Genomic DNA, 22,506 nt, shown 5'->3' on the forward strand with positions numbered 1-22,506 from the left:
GCAATTCGGCGGAAGGTCCCTCACTCCGCCTGGGAGTGAATGAGCTCCCGCCGAATTGCTGCCGCAGATCGCGATCGTGGCTTTTTTTAGATCAGGATCGCGGCTTTTTTTTTTTTTTTTTTTTTTTGGCTGCTTGGGGTGGCCAAAACCCTGGAGCCGGCCCTGGTGTGGGTCTCTGTGGTGCTTATGGGGATCCTGCAGCCACTGGGCAGAGAGCCAGTGCAGAGAGGCCAAATGAGAGACACTCGCGGCAGAACTAGGGGTGGCGTTCAGGACTCCTGACTCCCAGCCCACTGCCACCGTCCAGTTTCTGCCAACCCTTCCCTTGTGGCCTGGTTTCTCTTCAGCCTGGCCTGAAAACCTGCAAGCACCTGGTTGCTTGAATAGAGACTGGACTGGAGAGGATACCCCAGGCACTAGCCCTGACTCGCAACCGGACTTTCCAGGGACCCAGACAGGAGCTGTTATTGCTCACCTGGAACTGGTTCAGCCTCCAGAGCTAGGGTACCTGCACCCTTCCCCTTCCTGCCAGCCCTCGTAAATGTCGGTGTGGGACCTACCAGGGCTGGCGCCTACAAGAACTAACTGCTGAAGCACCCACAGTGCTTGTGTCTGAGTTGAGGTGCACCTGGTGCTATACTGGCACCCTAGGGGCTCGGTGTGCTAGGCACCCCGGTAGTTACACTCCCACAGTAATGCAGCCGTATCACTCTGCCCAGCTAGAAGAAGCAAAGCACCATACGAAGGCACACAGGGGCAGTGCGCCCTGCCGAGCTCGCACAGAGGGCAGCGGAAGAGCTGGGGGTGGCACCCAGGGCTCCTGGCTCCCAGTGCAGTGCCACCATCCCCCTTCTGCCAGCCCCTTCCCTGCAGCCGGGTTTCTCTTCCACCTGGGCAATGCCAGGGTTTTCCATTGACTTCAATGGGAGGGGGCTGAAGTCTGGAGAACGTCCAGCTCTGCTGGGCACTGCCTGCTGTGGTGTTCCCTGGGTGTAGGGCTGCATCGGCTCCATGTAGTGGGCAAGGTGGCATCGTGTCTGGCATGGCACCATGGGGGCACAAAGGACCCGAGGCTGCATGCAGCACAGCAGGCTGGGCACTGCGAGGGAGCCGGGGTCTGGGTGTGAAGCTGCTTTTGGCAGCGAGTGGCTCAGTCGTGCTGCTCTGATCTCTCTCCCTCGCCAGGAACCGACCAGTGTTTTTACTGGGGCCCAGGTCAGAGCCCACAGGGCCCCGTCAGATAGCTCAGCTTCAGCTGCGTTTCCGTGCCCACCAGGGGCTGCTGGCCCTGCCAATGTAGGGCTGTGCTGTGCCTGTTAGGCCCAGGCCAACACTGGGGCTGGGGGAAGGAGCAGAACTACTTCAATAACTGCTCCAGGGGCCCGGTGCCTAAGGGAGCCACAATGCCTCCTGGAGCTAGTAGGCTGCCAAGGGAGTATGCGTGCTGCTACACCCCTCAGGGCCATGGCCTCAGCGGCCCATTTGTGTAGCTGTGATAGCCCAGGCAGTGGCGTGAGCTAGCTGCCCCGAGTACATGCTCACGAGTTCAGGGCGGGTTTACTCAGTGTGGCTAGCCTGTTTTGCCACTGCTGCTCCTCATGCTCCTCTGGCTAGTCTGCTACTTTTAGCATGCTTGCTCGAGGAGCACTTGTGGGAGTCTGGTTCCTCGAGCTGGGAATGACAGCCCTAGCTCCAAGGGAAGCTATACCCTGTGTGTGGCTAACACCCATGCGGAAGCTGGTGGGGAGCAGCCCTTGTGCTCTGTGCACAGAGACTGCAGTGTTATCTGGTCCCTGCATGGAAGCCCCCTTGGTTCTCTGCACTGAAGCTGGCTCCAAGCTCTCCTCCCATTACGCAGTGCCAGTGCTGCATGCAGCCTGGGCACTGTCCACCATCGGCTGCACTGCGGCTCTTTGCAACCAGAAGGACAAGGGGAAATTCCTTTATTTGTAATGATCAAGGCTTAGCTTCCGAAGAGTGCAGGAAAATCTGGGCAAACCCATGGCTCTGCCACCATTCTCTGCCCCCTACCTCTGTTACAAGGAGAGCGCTTATATAGGGCCTGGTACAGCTTGTGTACAAGGAGGGGTGCCAATGCACCCCAAAGCTGGAGTGATGAGTTTGGCCAGGCATATGCTAAGCTCAGGTGGGCACGGAGACGTGAGCTTTATTTAAATGAAGAGTCTGCACATATTTTGTGTGACACATCAACAGATGCCTTTTTACAACTTTCACCCAGTGAAAGCAAATAGTGTCACCTATGAGAAGTGATGCAGCCCAACCTTCTGCTGCTCAGCGTCTGCTCATCACAACTTCAGGCTTCTGTCAAAGCACTTCCCGTTCCCTTAGCACTTCCTTCTGCTCAGCCATTTCAAGGTTCAGGAAGAAATCTGCTCATTCCTGAAACGTGCTCTTACAACCAAAATTAGCCTTAATAAAAGGAGCTGTTTAGAATGATGGCCAGCATGCTCCTAAAAGTGATATTGCACAACTCCAGAGCCACCTGCTACAGTCAGCACTGAAGACAGTAAGAGGCAGAGCCAGCTTAGACACATTCCTCAGCAGTGACACCTTGTGCATCTTCTGACTTCACATCAGTTTTATATCTGGTTTTTATGCTGCTGTGATTCAGTCTCTGGAGCTTTTAATCTGGCATTCTTCATCAGCATTACCTTCACTTTAAGATTTAGAATTCACTTTAGAAAAATTGCTTCCCCTTGTATATGGTTCAAAGGGGATGTTCTCCTGTTAAAAGCAGAGTTCAAATTACTACTTAGCTTCAGGAATATTAGATGCCAGTATTAGAGGTACTACTACACTGGATGGTCACTTGACATCTGTATTTTGAGCTAGAGCAGTTTCCATGGACACTGCCAGGCAAGAGACCCTGTTACAAAGCTAACCCGTAGTGCTTTCAAAGTAAAGCATAAGAAAAAAGTAAACAATTATATATTTAACTAGAGTCACAAAAGTCATTGTGGCTGCCTGCTCTACTTGTTGTTATTTCTCATGAGAATCTGTATTAACAATTAAAGGGCCTATATTCAGGGCCGGCTTTATGAACTGCAGGGCCCGATTTGAATACCCGGTAGCGGTCCGGGTCTTCGGCGGCACTTCGGCGGCATGGGGTCTGCTCCGGGTCTTCGCCAGCATTTCGCCGGCGGGGGGTCCACTCTGAGTCTTCCGCAGCACTTAAGGACCCCCCTGCTACCCAAATGCTGCCGAAGACCCGGAGCGGACCCCCCACCAGGTGAGTAAAAAAAAATTTAAAAGGCACCTAAGGTGCGGGGCCCAATTCTGGGGAATCTGCCTAAAGCCAGCCCTGCCTGTATTCCTCTTAAGATACATGCTCAATTGTCTGCTGCATCCAGTTTATGCTAGGGGCAGCAGAGCAGGTATGCTGTCAGGGAATTGGTGACAGCCCCCTAGTATTTTGCACAGCCATGGGCATAGACTATAGCAACCTGGGACCCTCCTGTGACACTATGCCCCATATTCTTCATAGAGATACTGTTATGATATGAATATGGCATAACTAAGATGTGCTTTATGCCAGATGAGTCATATGAGGTATCATTGGAAAGGTTATGATTTACTGAATGATTATCCTATTTGTATGCATGTATCATTTCTATATCTGAAGTTAGGAATATTGACTATGTAACTATTACAAGTGGGCTTATACCTGGGGAATGCCCACCAGACAGAATGCAATCAGCCTGAATGGGCCATTAGGGAGAAAAATAGGAATTTGAAGATGCAAATCTCCCACCTTCCTAAGAAACTTCCTGGTATGCTGCAAACCACCTTTGACTCCTGGCTGCTTTGACACTGCAGGGTCATGTGCTCATGTCACCTGGTACTGGATTCCATCTTGGACTACTAGTATTTTTCCACTAATGGGGGTGGGGATCAAGCTGGGAAACAAAGGATTCCCACCATCAAGCTGGGAAAAAAAGGATTCCTATTTAAGGCAGGAAAGTGAGTTAATCTTGGTTCAATTCTTCACTGAATCCCCACCCAGGATGACTGCTGGAAACATCTAAGAAACAAAGACAAAAGCGGGGGGGGGAGGACTGAGCCCAGGCTGGAAAAGGTGCCTGGCCCATGAAAGGAATATCTGGAGTTTTAAGCTGCAAGCAAGAGCAAAACAACATTTAGGGTGAGAAATTACTCCTTGTAACCAGTTCCCTTGGTGTATTAAGCTTAGTTTGCATGGTTGTTTTCTTTGCTCAGTAATCTGCCTTGATCTGTTTGCTATCCATTATAATCACTTAAAATCTTTGTTTGGTTTTCTCTAAACCAGTTTTTGAAATTCATAACTGGGAGGGGGCAAAACCCTGTGCATATCTTCCTCCACATTGAGGGAGGAGACAAATTTTAAATTAGCTTATGCTGTACAGTTTTCTGTGCAGCGCAAGACAACATAATTTTGGGTTTATGCTCCAAAGGAGGTGTGCACTTGAGTGCTGGGCAATTCATTGGCTGAAAGCCTTCCCAGGCAGTACTGATTTCAGTGTCTGTGTCTTTCTGCAGCTGGGTGTGTCCTTACCTGTGTGTGTGCGCTAGAGGAGGCTTGAGGCCCTGGCTCAGCAGGACACTATGAGGGAGCCCAGGTTGGTGGAAAAGGTGGGGTCAGTGGTACCCCAGTACATCAGGGGGCACCCCGGAAGGGGGGGCATCCTGTTACACCTCCTTCCAGATGATGCCATAGAATCATAGGGCTGGAAGGGACCTCGAGAGGTCATCTAGTCCAGTCCCCTGCACTCATGGCAGGACTAAGTATTATCTAGACCATCCCTGACAGGTGGTTGTCCAACCTGCTCTAAAAAATCTCCAATGATGGAGATTCCACAACCTCCCTAGGCAAGTTATTCCAGTGCTTCACCACCCTGACAGTTAGGAAGTTTTTCCTAATGTCCAACCTAAACCTTCCTTGCTGCAATTTAAGCCCATTGCTTCTTGTCCTATCCTCAGAGGTCAAGAAGAACTATTCTTCTCCCTCCTCCTTGTAACATTAGTTTATGTACTTGTCCCCTCTCAGTCTTCTCTTTTCTAGACTAAACAAACCCAATGTTTTCAATCTTCCCCTGTAGGTCATGTTTTCTAGACCTTTAATCATTTTTGTTGCTCTTTTCTGGATTTTCTCCAATTTGTCCACATCTTTCCTGAAATGTGGCTCCCAGAACTGGACACTATTCCAGTTGAGGCCTAATCAGTGCAGAGTAGGGCAGAAGAATTACCTCTTGTGTCTTGCTTACAACACTCCTGCTAATACATCCCAGAATGATGTTGGCTTTTTTTGCAACAGTGTTACACTGTTGACTCATATTTAGCTTGTGGTCCACTATGACCCCCAGATCCCTTTCTGCAGTACTCTTTCCCATTTTGTAGGTGTGCAACTGATTGTTCCTTCCTAAGTGAAGTACTTTGCATTTGTCCTTATTGAATGTCATCCTATTTACTTCAGACCATTTCTCCAGTTTGTCCAGATAATTTTGAATTTTAATCCTATTCACCAAAGCACTTGCAACCCCTCCCAACTTGGTATCATCTGCAAACTTTATAAGTGTACTCTGTATGCCATTATCTAAATCATTGATGAAGATATTGAACAGAACCAGACCCAGAACTGATCCCTGCAGGACCCCACTCATTATGCCCTTCCAGCATGGTTGTGAACCACTGATAACTACTCTCTGGGAATGGTTTTCCAACCAGTTTTGCACCCACCTTATAGTAGATCCATCTAGGTTGCATTTCCCTAGTTTATGTTGTGGTATCCTCTTGAACTGAGGCTACCTCTCCAGGGGAGGGAACTCCAGTTATTAGGAAGAGACAGATTATAGTTATGGGGGATTCAATCATTAGAATCATACATAGCTGGGTTTGTGATGACCGGGAGAAGTGCATGGTGACTTGCCTGCCTGGGAAGGATAGAAGAGAGGTGCTGGAGTTCAAAATTAGGTTGGTAGGTAAGAGATTCAAGTCCAGGACCTCCATGGTAGCATTCTCTGAAATGCTTTCAGTTCCACGTGCAGGGCTAGTTAGACATGCAGAACTGAAGGGTCTCAATGCATGGATGAGACGATGGTGTAGGGACGAGGGGTGTAGATTTATTAGGAACTGTGGAAACTTTTGGGAAAGGGGAAGCCTACATAGGAAGGATGGGCTCCACCTAAACCAAAATGGAACCAGATTGCTGGCACTTAAAATTAAAAAGGTCGTAGAGCAGTTTTTAAACTAAGGGCTGTGAGAGCCAACAGGTGTGGACGAGCACATGGTTTGGACAGAAACATCCCTTAGGGGAGGATCTATTAATGGAGATCCTCCTCTATGTCCTAGTAAGGAGGAGAGGATGGATGATGATAACATATGGGTAGGATGTGATTAGAAACAGCCAAATGGAAAAAAAAAAAAGTCCCATTCAATTACATCATGTAATGGCAGACAGCTAAAAAGTGACTAAAAAGTTTTTAAAGTGCTTATATGCAAATGCTAGAAGTCTAAATAATAAGGTGGGTGAACTAGAGTGCCGTATATTAAATGAGGATATTGATATAAAAGGCAGCAGAGAAACTTGGTGGAATGAGGATAATCAATGGGACACAGTAATACCAGGCTACAAAATATATCTGAAGGACAGAACAGGTTGTGCTGGTCGGGGAGTGGCACTACATGTGAAAGGAAACAGAATTAAATGAAGTAAAAATCTTAAATGAACCAAACTGTACCATAGAATCTCTATGTAATTCTGTGCTCTAATAATAATATAGCAGTAGGAATATTTTACTGATCACCTGAGCAGGATGGTGATAGTGACTGTGAAATGCTCAGGGAGATTAGAGAGGTTATAAAAATAAAAAACTCAACAATAATGGGGGATTTCAACTATCCCCATATTGACTGGGTACATGTCACCTCAGAAAGGGATGCAAAGAAAGTTTCTTGGCACCATTAATGACTGCTTCTTGGAGCAGCTAGTCCTGGAACTCACAAGAGGAGAGGCAATTCTTTATTTAGTCCTAAGTGGAGCACAGGATCTGGTCCAAGAAGCTGGACCTCTTGGTAATAGTGATCATAATATAATGAAATTTAACATCCCTGTGGCGGGAAAAACACCACAGCAGCCCAACACTGTAGCATTTCTTTCAGAAAGGGGGACTAAACAAAAATGAGGAAGTTAGATAAACAGAAATTAAAAGGTACAGTGCTAAAAGTGAAATCCCTGCAAGCTGCATGGAAACTTTTTAAAGACACCATAATAGACACCATAATAGAGGCTCAACTTAAATCTATACCCCAAATTAACAAACATAGTAAGAGAACCAAAAAAATGCCACTGTGGTTAAACAGCAAAGTAAAAGAAGCAGTGAGAGGCAAAAAGGTATCCTTTAAAAAGTGGAAGTTAAATCCTAGTGAGGAAAATAGAAAGGAACATAAACTCTGACAAATGAAGTATAAAAATATAATTAGGAAGGCCAAAAAAAGAATTTGAAGAAGAGCTAGCCAAAGACACAAACTAATAGCAAAGAATTTTTTAAGTACATCAGAAGCAGGAAGCCTGCTAAACAACCAGTGGTGCCACTGGATGATCGAGATGCTAAAAAAGCACTCAAGGATGATAAGGCCATTGCAGAGAAACTAAGTGAATTCTTTGGTCTTTATGGCTGAGGATGAGAGGGAGATTCCCAAACCTGAGACATTCCTTTTAGGTGACAGATCTGAGGAAATGTCCCAGATTGAGGTGTCATTAGAGGAGGTTAGGGAACAAATTAATAAACTAAACAGTAATAAGTCACCAGGACCAGATGGTATTCACCCAAGAGTTTGTAAGGAACTGAAATGTGAAATTGCAGAACTACTAACTGTAGTTTGTAACTATCATTTAAATCAGCTTCTGTACCAAATGAGTGGAGGAGGATAGCTAATGTGATGCCAATTTTTAAAAAGGGCTCTAGAGATGATCCTGACAATTATGGTCTGGTAAGCCTGACTTCAGTACTGTGCAAACTGGTTGAAATTATAGTAAAGAACAGAATTGTCAGACACCTAGATTAATACCATCTTTGGGGAAGAGTCAACATGGTTTTCATAAAGGGAAATCATGCCTCACCAATCTACTAGAATTCTTTGAGGGGCCAACAAGCATGTGGACAAGGGGGATCCAGTGGATATATAGAGTACTTAGATTTTCAGAAAGCCATTGACAAGATCTCTCACCAAAGCCTCTTAAGCAAAATAAGCTGTCATGGGATGAGAGGAAGGTCCTCTCGTGGATTAGTAACTGGTTAAAAGATAGGAAACAAAAGATAGGAATAAATTGTCAGTTTTCAGAATGGAGAGAGGTTAATAGTGGTGTCTCCCAGGGGTCTATACTGGGACCAGTCCTATTCAACATATTCATAAAGGATCTGGAAAAAGGGGTAAACAGTACACCCACATCTTGAATACTGAGTTCAGATGTGGTCGCCCCATCTCAAAAAAGACATATTGGAATTGGAAAAGGTTCAGAAAGGGAAACACAAATGATTAGGAGAATGGAACGGCTTCCATAGGAGGAGAGATTAGTGAGACTGGGACTTTTCAGCTTGGAAAAGAGACTATTAAGGTGGGATATGATAGAGGCCTATAAAATCATGACTGGTGTGGAGAAAGTAAATAAGGAAGTGTTATTTACTCCTTTTCATAACACAAGAACTAGGGGTCACCAAATGAAATTAATAGTCAGCAGGTTTAAAACAAACAAAAGGAAGTAATTTTTTCCACACAACGCACAGTCAACCTGTGGAACTTCTTGCCAGAGGATGTTGTGAAGTCTAAGAGTATAACAGGGTTCAAAAAAGACCTAGATAATTTCATGGAGGATAGGTCCATCAGTGGCTATTAGCCAGGATGGGCAGGGGTGGTGTCCCTAGCCTCTGTTTGCAGGTGCTAGGGATGGGTGACAGGGGATGGATCACTTGATTACCTGTTCTGTTCATTCCCTCTGGGGCACCTGGCATTGGCCATTGTTGGTAGACAGGATACTGGGCTAGATTGACCTTTGGTCTGACCTAGTATGGCCGTCCTTATGTACTTATGTTTTTAACTTGAGAGCTGCTCTACACTGTGTCAGCTGGCTACAGTCCTCTAGGGGACCATCTGCCAGCTGGGGACTGCTGGAACAGATTGCATTTCAGCTACTCTCCCTGCCTGTGACTTAGCATCTTACAAAGCCACCTGAGTGCTGTGTATTAAGCTGAAGTGTGTGTCTGCAGCTAAACTACCAGGCCGGTGTGTGCGCTGTCTCTTTGGAGGCAGTAGGCTTAGTAATTTGTATGAGGGACCAGTGCAAGGGACTGGACACCACAGGGGAGATGGTTTTGGGTGGACTTGGGACTGAAGGGCTTTAGGTGCCACCCTGCAAGGCGGGACCAGGATGGTGGAAGCCAGGGTGATGTCATTGTACTGTGAACAGGCTGATTATCTGGGCTCTGTGCCAAACATGCACAGCACAGAAGTACCCAGGGTTACAGGGCAGGTTGGGACAGAACCCCCTACTGGTCAGGGTTGAACCCCAGAGCATCACAAAAGTATTGAATCATGATTTTCCACTGGTCTGCTCTTCACAAAGGGCTAGCACTATATTCTACAAGCCAAAGCAGAGACTGGCCAGTTCATGTCCCTTCCTCGCCCCCAGCTTCATATTGTCAGTATTGCTTGGCAGTTGTATAGAAAAAAGTGAACATATCTATTTGTCTGGCGTTTCTTATACTGGAAATCTGATTATCTTGTAATTTCCTTACACACTGCTCTACTGGGAGTAAAGCTCATTTAAACTGTCCTTAATTCTTATGATTTTGTAAGAAGTGTCTTAAACAAAATAGACACAAAATCCACTGCAAATTGTTGGAGTGGATGCCATGGTACTGGGAATCATTTTCATATCTTCTGGGATTGTCCCAAATTGAATGCTTCTGGCCTGATGTTAGAAAATAGATGCAAGAGTTATTTCAGGGCTATATCCCCCAAAGTCCTATTACTGTGCCGTTAGAAAAATGCCCTGATTTACTGAAATTAAACAAAGACAGATACCTGCTTAGAATTCTAGTGGCTGCAGCCATTAAGTGAATCTTACCATCATCCCTGCAAAACCAAAAGCGTCTATAGAAAAGCGGTTGAACAGAATAAAACAACTGAGAAATGGATCAAGTTACTGCCCGTATTAGATTAACAACTAAACCAGTAGTAGGACAATTAGCCAAATGCAATGAGTGGATAAAAAAATTATGACTAACTTTCCTACTAACATCATTTATTTTATTTATTAATTATGTATTTAGATTTAAAATAATCATTATGCTGACCCTGGTGCCCTGACATAATTAATTATACAATAAATAAACTTTAATTAAAAGTCAGCAGCACTAAAATTGGTTGCACAGAAATACAGCCAACCAGCCAGTATGTGCATCTAGTGTAATGGACCCTATGCTGCCTCAACTCCACTGTATACCCTTATCTGTTATGTGTCACACTCTCTTTTAATATTTATGTAAGAGAATCACTTGTATTTTCAATAATTCTGTTTTATCTTGTGTAAAAAGTTAGTAACTAAACATTAACAGTTATATTATCAAAAGATGAAGCTGAGTTGCATGTGAAAAAATGTGGAATTGTGCGTGCAAAGCCTATACTTGACCACTCAGTTGCACTGTAATTTTACATGCAAGTTGTATAGGCAAAGCTTAGATTGATCTTTCTCAAAATCTAGACCTAAAGTTCTTCTTTTAGTCAGGTTGGGCTAAATTCTGGTCCCAGTGAGGTCAATATCAAAACTTCCATTGTCTTCAGTGGGACCAAGATCTGGAGCACAATTTCCAAAAGTGTCTGAGGACTAGGTTTTCAAAGGTATTTAGACACCTAAATACCTTTAAACATCTGTCCTTAGTAACATAGGAGCCTAAGTCCCATTGACTTTCACTGGGATTCATGAGTCTGTCTACACTGTCACCAGAGATGTGATCACAGCACATGTAGACATGACTGCACTAGCTGCAATCTAGCATGCTCCAGTGACCACAGCAGTAAGCTGTGGCAGCCTGGCAGCAGCATGGGCTGTATAAGCTCCCCTAGGACCTGGGTTACATACTTGATTTGCTGCTGGTGCTGCTGCAGATTCACAGCTATTGTTCTTCCAGCTAGCTAGATACAAGGGCTGCAGTCACAGCTCTGGTGGCAGTGTGGACAGTAGTGCAGTGTGCGCAGGGGGATCGACTGCCTCTCCAGCGGCCTTAATGTGTATGTGTGGCACCTTTCACATGCGATTGGAGGGAAAACCTGCCCCATGCTCACCTAGGAGTGGCAGCTCATGTCCCACAGGGGTGGGCTCAGCTCCCCACTCTGAGTGTTGTAACATGGTAAATGGGGGCTCAGCACCACTTCCAGAGCTGCACAGGACAGGGGCCACTGCTGTGGGGTGGGCGCAGGGTGGTTTCACTCTCCAGTCCCCCACTCATGACCCATTCCCCCCTGAGAGGCATAAGACCCTTCATCTCCTAAAGCACGTAGGCACTTTTGAAAATTGTATCCCAAATCTACTCTATGGTATTTCTTGGGTGACTATGACTTTGGTGTCTACGCACCATACACACCTTTGTCCAAAGCCTGTAACAAACCTGTGGGTCTCTGTTGCCATTCCCTAGAACAGAGTGCTTGCCAGGTAGTGGTCTGCTTTTCTCCTGTGTTCGTCTCCCTGCAGGAAAGTGTCTTGATCTAGCTCCCAAACCAGCATTAGACGTGGACTAGGGCAGCTCCTAACACCACCCCATCCCTGTCAGAACAGAGGGACTAGATGACGGAGATTAGGGGGTGGAAAACCCCACTCCTTTGAAGCTGTGCCTCTCCGCAGAGTTGTCCCTGAAAACGTTCCCCAACACCCTCACCCTCCTGTGCGCTTTCCCACTTTGCCAGGCAGAACAGAACAGGGACACTTTCCTTTGAACTCTGCTTCAGCAGCCGTTAATGCAAATAATGCAACTGTAATTAAGGAATGGCAACCTGGCAGAACACAACCCACAATCCCATCATTAATAGTCATCTGTGACAAAGTTCCTCCTCTATCTTGGTGGGTCCTGCGCTTATTGGCGGATTTTCCTGCCTCAGAGATTCACCATGTGGGTTGGGGAACAGCCCAGAGACCTTCCCCTCTGGAAGAACTCACAGTTCAGGTCAATTGGGAGGTTTGGGGGGAACCCGGGCCCGCCCTCTACTCCGGGTTCCAGCCCAGGGCCCTGTGGACTGTAGCTGTCTATAGTGCCTCCTGTAACAGCTGCATGACAGCTACAACTCCCTGGGCTACTTCCCCATGGCCTCCTCCAAACACCTTCCTTATTCTCACCACAGGACCTTCCTCCTGGTGTCTGATAACGCTTGTGCTCCTCAGTCCTCCAGCAGCACACCCTCTCACTCTCAGCTCCTTGCGCCTCTTGCTCCCAGCTCCTCACACTCACACCACAAACTGAAGTGAGCTCCTTTTTAAAACCCAGGTGCCTTGATTAGCCTGCCTTAATTGATTCTAGCAGCTTCTTCTTAATTGGCTCCAGGTGTCCTAATTAGCCTGCCTGCCTTAACTGGTTCTAGCAGGTTCCTGATTACTCTAGTGCAGCCCCTGCTCTGGTCACTCAGGGAACAGAAAACTACTCATCCAGTGACCAGTATATTTGCCCTTTACCAGACTCCTGTACCCCACTGGTCTGGGTCTGTCACATATCCCTCCCCCCTGCTGAACGCCAAGGGGTTGGGCAGCTTGGGACAACAGACAGTGCACACGTGACAAGCCATCGGCGTTGCCATGACGGCTCCCTGCTCTTTGTTGCACACGGAACTGGAAAGGTTGGAGGGATAAGAACCATCTGGTCACCCTTGTGTTCTTCTCCTTGTTCCACTGCATCCATTGAAGAGGGGCATGGTCTGTCACGAGGGCAAATCTGTGCCGGAGCAGGTAGTAGCGCAATGTTTCCATGGTCCATTTTACAGCAAGGCATTCTCTCTCCACCACTGCATATTTTTGTTCCCTTGGAAGGAGTTTCCGACTGAGGTATAGAATAGGGTGTTCCTCCTCCCTGACCATCTGTGATAGAACGGCCCTACTTCCGATGCATCCGTCTGCAGGATAAACTCCTTGGTGAAATCAGGGGCTATCAGTATGGGGTTACTGCAGAGGGCAGTCCGTAGGTCTGTGAATGCTTCCTCTGCTGCGTCAGACCATCTCACCAGATTAGGTCCACGGGCTTTCACTAGGTCTGTCAGGGGGCTTGCCCTTGTGGCAAAGTGGGGGATAAATCATCGGTAATACCCCACCACACCTAGGAACGCCCGGACTTGTTTCTTGCGACTTGGTCGGGGCCAATTTTGGATGGCCTCTAACTTGTTCACTTGGGGTTTTACCAGACCTTTTCCCACAATGTAGCCAAGATATTTGGTCTCTGTAAACCCTACAGCGCACTTGGCAGGATTTGCTGTAAGGCCAGCTTGCCTGAAGGTATTGAGGACTGCCTCCACCTTCTCCAGGTGGGTTTCCCAGTCTGGGGTATGAATGACCACATCGTCCAAGTAGGCAGCAGCATAACTGTTATGCGGGCGTAATAGCTTGTCCATGAGGTGCTGGAAAGTAGCTGGGGCCCCATGTAGTCCAAAAGGGAGGACAGTATATTGAAAAAGACCCTCTGGTATAGAGAACGCAGTCTTTTCCTTTGCATCTTCCGCAAGGGGAATCTGCCAGTACCCCTTTGTCAAGTCTAGGGTAGTCAAGTACCGGGCATTACCCAGACGGTCCACTAGCTCATCTATGCGAGGTATGGGGTATGCGTTGAACTGGGATACTTTGTTTAGTCACCGGAAGTCGTTGCAAAATCTTGTGGTGCCATCAGGTTTGGGCACCAGCACGATTGGGTTGGACCACTGACTGTGGGATTCTTCGATGATCCCCAACTTCAGCATTTTTTTTTACTTCTGCTTTTATTTCCTCCCTTTTTGCTGCTGGCACCCGATAGGGCCTCATTATTACTCTGGCCCCAGGGTTCATGACGATGTGGTGATGTCTCGGTTGTTCGACCCGGTTTTGTTGAGAATACATCTTGGTTCCGAAAGATCATCTCAGACACCTCATTCTTCTGGTTTGGTGTTAAATCGGGAGACACTCTCACCTGTTTGGAAGGCTTGTTTTCCTGGGTTAGGTCTTTTTGGACTGTTGTGCATGCCTCTTGTGCATGCCAGGGTTTCAGAAGGTTAACGTGATAAATCTGTTCTTGTTTTCTCCGTCCTGGCTGCCGCACCTTGTAGGTTACTTCCCCCACGGGTTCAACCACCTCATAGGGCCCCTGCCATTGGGCCAGAAGCTTGCTTTCTGCCATGGGTACCAACACCAGAACCCAATCCCCTGGTTGGAACTGTCGCACTTTTGCCTGGCGATTGTAATGGGTTCGCTGGGCCTCCTGTGCCTTCTCCAAATGTTCCTGTACAATAGGGGTAACCTGGGCTATCCGGTCTCACATCTGCATTACATGCTCTATTATATTTCTCCCCTCTTTGGGTTCCTCTTGCCAGATCTCTTTGGCGATATCTAGTATGCCACGGGGGTGACTCCCGTATAATAACTCGAAGGGGGAAAACCCAGTTGAGGCCTGAGGTACCTCCCGGATAGCGAACATAAGGTAGGGTAGTAGGGTGTCCCAATCCTTCCTGTCCCGACTTACCACCTTCCTTATCATAGCCTTGAGGGTTTGGCTAAACCTTTCTACCAACCCATCAGTCTGCGGATGGTAGACCGAAGTTCTCAGGGTATGTATATGGAGCAGCGTACAGAGGTCCTTCATTAGCTTCGACATAAATGGGGTTCCTTGGTCAGTTAATATTTCTTTAGGTAGCCCCATTCGGGCAAAGATCCCCACCAGCTCTTTGGCTATAGTTTTAGAGGCCGTGTTCCGCAGGGGGACGGCTTCTGGGTAGCGAGTGGCATAGTCCAAAACAACAAGTATATATTGGTGGCCCCGAGCCGTCTTCTCCAAGGGTCCCACTAGGTCCATGGCTATTCGCTTGAAGGGGACCTCTATGATGGGAAGGGGTACTAAAGGTGCCCTCAAGTGGGGACAGGGACTGTGCAGCTGACACTCCGGGCAGGAGGCACAGTACTTCCGCACTTGTTCATGTACTCCGGGCCAGAAGAACCGTCGTAGGACTCATGCCTGGGTCTTCTCTACCCCCAAATGCCCCCCAAAAAGATTACTATGAGCAAGACTTAATACAGTGTTCTGGTGTTTTTGAGGTACTAGGATCTACTGTACCTTCTGCCCCTGTACTGGTGTAACCCGGTATAAGAGATCCTTCTTCATTATGAAGTAGGGTCCTGGTCCGTGGGTTTTTCCTTCCACGGGGACCCCATCTATTTCAGTCACCTCCTTCCTAGTGTTGTCATACCTTCGGTCTTCTGCCTGGTCCTGTCCAAAATTTCCTCTCCCGGGGCTAATCTGCCCAAGATCTAGGGGCCCAGTCTCTATTGCCTCTACTGGTTCAGAAGCATTAGGGTGGAGGTCAGACTCAGGTGCTTCTCCCTCCTGCGTGGCCTCCTTTTCAGCTGCGCGGGGTCCGCCTACCTACAAGAGCGACCCTCTGGCTTTGGGTCAGTATTCGGGTTCCCAAGGCCTTAGCTGCCCTTCTTTCCCTTTTTGTCTTTCTACCCTGTCTGGGAGTGCAGAACAAATCTGGGGATATTTCAGAGAAAATTGGGGGTTGACAGTCTGCTGTGGATGCCTCACCAATTTTAGGGTCCCCATCTTTCTCCAATCCCCCTACTGGGAGTAAGTTTCCAAACCCTGGGAAGTCCCTCCCTATGAGCACCGGGTATGGGAGTTTAGGGACTACACCTGCTGCTACCTCAGTAGTGTTCCCTTGGATCTTGATTTTTACTGGGATGGTGGGGTAGTAACTAACTGTCCCATGGATACATGTTATCCCCATATGTTTAGCCTGCAGCAGCTGACTACGCTTCACGAGCTTCCCTGAGATAAGCGTGATAGCACTGCCCGAATCAACCAGTGCCGGGGTCCCTACCCCATTTAGTTTCACTGGGCTGGTATACATATGTGGGGTTAGTGAGACCCCCACAAGGTGGATTAGGGAGCATGGATCTGCCCAGTTCCCCAGGTTACACTGCATAGGCTCCTCAGCATTGGGACACTGTGCAGCTATGTGTCCCCACTCCCCGCAGGCATAACATCTGTATGGAGCCCTAGGTGTTCCCCGGTCTCTTGGTTTGGGCAGTCTAACATCACGATCCTCTTCTCCCTCAGTGCTCCGACTCTTTGTGACCTCTGATAGGCCTTCAGCCTCTCTCTTTTTCCACCTGGGCCCTCCTGGTGGCCCAGTCACCCAAACTTTAGGGCTTGGTGCTGCTAGTTTAACCTGGGGTGCCTCTTCCTTAACTGGTCGGGTCAGCTCCCTTGCTGTCCTTCGCCTCTCTACCAGGGCAACAACCTCGTCATAGGTGGAGGGTTCGTTCTGGCTTACCCAGGCATGAAGGTCTGGTGGTAGTCCCCTCATGTATCGGTCGATGACCAGTACCGCTAGTATCTCTTCCGGACTCCGGAACTCTGTTTGCAACCACTTTTGTGTGAGATGGACAAGGTCATACAATTGGGACCGTGGGGTTTTGTCTTCCTGGTACCTCCAACCGTGATACTGCTGGGTCCGCACTGCTGTTGTTACCCCAGATCTGGCCAGGATCTCTGCTTTCAGCTGGGGGTAGTTTGCTGCAGTCTCTTCAGGCAGATCATGGTAGGCCTTCTGGGCCTCCCCACACAGGAATGGGGCAAGGATGCCAGACCACTGATCTCAAGGCCAGGCCTTCCGTAGGGCTGTCCTCTCAAAGGCCAGAAGGTATGCCTCTACATCATCCTCCCGTGTCATTTTCTGCAGCCAATGGCTGGCCTGTATGAGCCGCGTCCCATCATGGCCGCGATTCAGCTCTGTAAGGGACTTTACCTGGTTTACCAGTTCCCACAACATAGCTCGGTCTTGAGCAGCCTCGTCCATCAGCAGGCGATTAGTCTCTTGCTGCAACCACACTGCCTCCTGTTGGGCGGCTGCCTGGACATGGGTAGCCTCCTGCTGGGCCGCTGTAGCTTGTATCAGTGCCTGCACTAAGTATGGATGACTGAAAAAAAATAAACCCTTTCCTTTTGTTTTGTTTGTTTGTTGTTTTTTATTAAATCACCCTCCTTCTTCCGCCGCGCTGTACACCCCAAGATCCCACCTCTAACACCAGTTGTGACAAAGTTCCTCCTCTATCTTGGTGGGTCCTGCGCTTATTGGCGGATTTTCCTGCCTCCGAGATTCACCATGTGGGTTGGGGAACAACCCAGAGACCTTCCCCTCTGGAAGAACCCACAGTCCAAGTCAATTGGGAGGTTTGGGGGGAACCCGGGCCCGCCCTCTACTCCAGGTTCCAGCCCAGGGCCCTGTGGACTGCAGCTGTCTATAGTGCCTCCTGTAACTGCTGCATGACAGCTACAACTCCCTGGGCTACTTCCCCATGGCCTCCTCCAAACACCTTCCTTATTCTTGCCACAGGACCTTCCTCCTGGTGTCTGATAACGCTTGTGCTCCTCAGTCCTCCAGCAGCACACCCTCTCACTCTCAGCTCCTTGTGCCTCTTGCTCCCAGCTCCTCACACTCGCACCACAAACTGAAGTGAGCTCCTTTTTAAAACCCAGGTTTTGGAGCCAGGCTAGCCACAGGCCTGCATATATGAGACAAAGGTTATGGAGACAGCACTCAAGAACTCACATGGATCAGGAGTTTTGGGGCCAACCTAGAAAATATTAAAAGCTAGTGATTTCCCCTCTGAGATTTGTAATGACTGAGAGCTACACCAACCAGAATTGTCTCCTGGTTACCTTGTACTCCTCGGGAAAATATTCAAAACCTAGTCCTGGAATCCATGTCACTTTCTGCGCAGATCTTCCTCAGGTGCCTTTTTAGTCACTTTTATGTAAATGTGTGTTGGGTGGTATTTTGTCTCATACACGCTTGGCGGGAGCTTTTGTTCATGGACAAGTGAGATAGGCATATGTCAATTTGCATAGTCACAGTGGACATGCTTACTTTATCCCATCCAGTCAGGCACTAAGACCACACCATATGCTTAGCTGACCAAACACACAGCTTGAAGAGCGGATTCTGAATATTGAACACTTATTGGAGCCCGCACTGAAAAAGGTCCAAATGATGTGTTGATGGATTACCCATCACAAACATTCATCATGATCACAAAGTATTCGTGGACAATTTGTGAGCAGAATAAAGGGACAAATCAAATGAACATACTGTTTGCAATTAAATAGTTCAACCTGCTCTATAGATGAGTGTCACAAAGATACCCAGTAGATAAGAGAGCTAAGGGAAGAAAAGTACTTCAAAATCTGCAACCCAAGATCATGAATATGTCTGCTTTGATCCTCTTTCTCTCTCCCAACTACACAGAAAAAGAAGGCATCTGTCAGATCAAGAGAGGAGTTTAACTATCTTGGCACATGTTGTTACCTAAAATTATTAAATGCAACAGAGAACCTGGCTGTCTAAGTAACTAAAGGTGATGGAGTTAATGCGCAATTCACAAGCAGAAAAAGTAGGTAAACTGGAATCGATGCAGCAAGTGCAGATTTAAGTGTGCGCTGCCTTTCAAGAATATTTGTGTTTAAATCAACAACAAAAGCGCGCGCACACACACACACACACACACACACACACACACACACACCTTAGAAAACCAAACAATTGGGGGATAAGGTTGGACTCCTGGAACAAGACAATGGCTCTCTCTCAGCTAATTACCCCTACTCTCATTCTCTCCCAGGTGATTTGCAGATATGTATTGGGATTATAATGAGCAGCACAATTTTCTTTTCTATTTTTTACATAGTATTATGGAAATGCAGCGCAAAAATATTTAGGGCTCAATCATGGCTTTGCCATGAGCACTCTGAAGGGCAGTGGATTTTCACAGATTCTAGGACTGGAAGGGACCTCAAGAGGTCATCGAGTCCAGTCCCCTGCCTGCATGGCAGGACCAAATACTGTCTAGACCATCCCTGATAGACATTTATCTAACCTACTCTTAAATATCTCCAGAGATGGAGATTCCACAACCTCCCTAGGCAATTTATTCCAGTGTTTAACCACCCTGACAGTTAGGAACTTTTTCCTAATGTCCAACCTAAACCTCCCTTGCTGCAGTTTAAGCCCATTGCTTCTTGTTCTATCCTTAGAGGCTAAGGTGAACAAGTTTTCTCCCTCCTCCTTATGACACCCTTTTAGTTACCTGAAAACTGCTATCATGTCCCCTCTCAGTCTTCTCTTTTCCAAACTAAACAAACCCAATTCTTTCAGCCTTCCTTCGTAGGTCATGTTCTCTAGACCTTTAATTATTCTTGTTGCTCTTCTCTGGACCCTCTCCAATTTCTCCACATCTTTCTTGAAATGCGGTGCCCAGAACTGGACACAATACTCCAGTTGAGGCCTAACCAGCGCAGGGTAGAGCAGAAGAATGACTTCTCATGTCTTGCTCACAACACACCTGTTAATGCATCCCAGAATCATGTTTGCTTTTTTTGCAACAGCATCACACTGTTGACTCATATTTAGCATGTGGCCCACTGTAACCCCTAGATCCCTTTCTGCCATACTCCTTCCTAGACAGTCTCTTCCCATTCTGTATGTGTGAAACACAACCCAGGAACCAATCCCTGTAGCAAACCTCATTGCCTACTCTGTCCCCATATCTACTCTGGCGACACCATCAGAGGACCCAACCACATCAGCCACACCATCAATGGCTCATTCACCTGCACATCCTCTAATGTTATATATGTCATCATGTGCCAGCAATGCCCCTCTGCCATGTACATTGGCCAAACCGGACAGTCCCTCCGCAAATGAATAAATGGACACAAATCAGACATCAGGAATGGTAACATACACAAGCCAGTAAGTGAACACTTCAATCTCCCTGGTCATTCTATTACAGATTTAAAAGTCACTATCATTGAACAAAAAAACTTCAGAAACAGACTTCAAAGAGAAACAGCAGAACTAAAATTCATTTGCAAATTTAACACCATTAATCTGGGCTTGAATAGGGACTGGGAGTGGCTGGCTCATTACAGAAGCAGCTTTTCCTCTCCTGGAATTGACAGATACAGACTAACACAGCTACCCCCTGATACTATCCTATCAAAGAAAGCTATCAGATTGGTTTGACACTATTTGTTCTTTACAAATCCATGCTGGCTATTCCCTATCACCTTACCACCTTCCAAGTGTTTGCAGATGATTTCCTTAATTACTTGCTCCATTATCTTCCCTGGCACAGAAGTTAAACTAACTGGTCTGTAGTTTCCTGGGTTGTTTTTATTTCCCTTTTTATAGATAGGCACTATATTTGCCCTTTTCCAGTCTTCTGGAATCTCTCCCGTCTCCTATGATTTTCCAAAGATAATAGGTAGAGGCTCAGATACCTCCTCTATTAGCTCCTTGAGTATTCTAGGATGCATTTCATCAGGCCCTGGTGACTTTCAGGCATCTAACTTTTCTAAGGATGGTTTGAAAGCTAGAAGCCTTTGGTAAGTGGCTGAGCCTTAATCAGTGGGCGGGGCATTCATACAGGCCAGGGCTTTATAAAGCCTGTGCTGCTCTGGAAGCAGATTGGAACTGCTTTGAGTGGGACATGCTGAGTGCTCTCCCTATTCCTTTATCCCTATTCTTCTTTCTCTTTTTTGCTACAAAACAAAACAAAAATGTGTCAGGATTTTGAATTCTAGTTAACACCTATGTTTTTAGGGTGTCATTAATTCAGGAACTCCTTGTCCCGTTTACCTCAGTTTTAATATGTGTAGTCCATCTTGCTGCTGGACCTAACTTACCAATTTTGAAATAGACATAACTTCTTTTGCGGTTTTCGGAGGACAGGATAAAATTCAGACTAATAATGAAAAATTACCTGTAACCTGAATGATGAAGTGGCTACTACCTCTCTGGAATAGGAGTGGGCCAAACAAAGGTTCAAGGTAACTTTTTTCCAGACAAATTATTCTCCCATCCTCTCTTAAGATGTGGAGATGTGGAAGCTTCAGATCAAACACAAGACAACTTTCATAATAAATGTATCCCAGAATATTTTAACCACAGCATAGCTACAGAGCTAGATATTACATACAGCAGAGAGAGAAATTCAGAGATACAGGAAAGGGAGAACTGATCTGTATTCAGATGGGATTTACACAGAGGTGGAAAGCTGGTGTAATGAGAGGGATGGTTCAGGCAGCAGATGTTTCTCACAACCCCAGCAGGGAGATTACGAGGAAGGAGAGAGCAAAGTGAGCAGGGGAAGCAGGTGGAACAAGTCCAAGGAGGCATGTGGAAACAGGGAGGATAATTCTGAACTGGATGGTGAAGTGAACTGGGCATCGGCAGGGTGTGATTTGATTAGAATATTTTGTATTGAGGGAATGTAGGCAGCAGCATTCTGCACATGCTGGAATCTGGGGAGCTGGGGCTTGGGAAGCCAGAGGGAAAAGGAAGCTGCAGTAGACCAGGTGAGAGGAGATGAATAAACAAAAGGAGTTTTCAGCAGAGGTGGAAGTGAGGCCTGGCATGGACAGGCAGAGCGGTGGATATATGGACATGGGCACCATTTGGATGATGCAGGTTATGAACAGTGGAGTCACGTGGAAGCTCTGACTCAAAGAGGAAGTCTGAGTAGAGGTTGAGGCCTCCCCAAGAGAAGCACTTTGGCCACAGAGACAGTTTGCTGAAGGAAGCTGAGATGAAACCACCAGTTTACTTGGCCAAGAGGACACAGTGGTTGGACAGGAAAGGGCTACTAAAGGTACTCAAAGACACAGACAGCAGAGAGAAAGGAAATCCAGGGCTCACTGAGGGCGTTCTTGTGGAAAGGCTATCAAAGGCAGCCCTCGAAGGACTGTCCAGACTGATGGAAGACTGAATCAAGGGAAGCTTCATAGATACACTGGAAGGGCAGCACTAGGCCTATATGAGAGGTGACAGTACGTTTTATACAGCCATGGGGTGATAAGCTGCCCAGACCATATACAGAGGGATCAGTACTAGGGTTGTGGAGATGACTCAGCAAGGGAACAAAGTGAGTGATCACTGCTGTTTGTTGCCCTTTCATTCCTACAGCTGGTGAAGTGCCCAGTTTTCACATGGCTGGAAGGGTAGCAAAGATCAAAGCATGGAAACAGGCTCTCGTCCTTGTGCAGGGTGGGAAAAAGAGTCCTTCTGGATCCCCTCACTTTCTCTCCATTTCTTCCCTGCTCCCTCAGTGACCCCACATCACAGTGACACCCTCCCCCACCCCAACAGCCCATGAACTCCCATCAATACCACTTCCAGTGCTGGCCAGGCTGGGTCACTGCAGAGCGAGGTGAGGCCATCCCTACTCTAGGG

At 47.2% G+C, this 22,506-nt stretch overlaps 1 protein-coding gene across 3 annotated transcripts in view; it reads right to left on the reverse strand.

Moving 5' to 3' along the window:
• Positions 1-22,506, reverse strand: part of SHISA6 (shisa family member 6) — a 390,127-nt gene that overhangs the window by 40,295 nt on the left and 327,326 nt on the right. The window lies entirely within an intron of this gene.

The sequence above is a fragment of the Chrysemys picta genome, chromosome 12 (assembly GCF_011386835.1).
Source record: "Chrysemys picta bellii isolate R12L10 chromosome 12, ASM1138683v2, whole genome shotgun sequence".
In the NCBI taxonomy this organism is placed as follows: Eukaryota; Metazoa; Chordata; order Testudines; family Emydidae; genus Chrysemys; species Chrysemys picta.